The following is a 423-nucleotide window of genomic DNA, read 5'->3' as shown; positions in this document are numbered from 1 at the left end:
GCGGCCGGCCAGCGCGCGCAGAGTCAGCACCGGCGTGTAGGCCGTCTCCGCGGCAGACAGGTGCCCCAGGGAGAAGTACGTGGTAGGCGCAGGGTGGCGTCCACCATGGCCCGGCCCTGGGTCAGCAGGTCTCCTGCCAGCTTGGTCCAGCAGAGTGTGGCAGGAGGAGGGCAGAGGGCAGCACTGGGGCCACAGGGGCCGCCCGGAGAAACCCAGGATTACAAACTCCTGTGGGGCGGTCCAGTTTGACGTGGGCCACTGGCTGGTGCCGGGGCCTGGGGGAGGATGGACGCACAGCCTGGAGAGGAGCGTCAGGGCCTCTGCCTCTCCTTGGCCCGGAACCCTGCGCCCAGCATTCCCTGGCCCACCCATAGCCTCCCCTCCGCCACCCTTCCCAGGGCTTCAGCGCTTTCTCCCCAGTCC

This window comes from Kogia breviceps, chromosome 14 (assembly GCF_026419965.1).
Source record: "Kogia breviceps isolate mKogBre1 chromosome 14, mKogBre1 haplotype 1, whole genome shotgun sequence".
Classification (NCBI taxonomy): Eukaryota; Metazoa; Chordata; class Mammalia; order Artiodactyla; family Physeteridae; genus Kogia; species Kogia breviceps.
The sequence above is the reverse complement of the archived record's forward strand: the minus strand, read 5'-3'. Positions refer to the sequence as shown.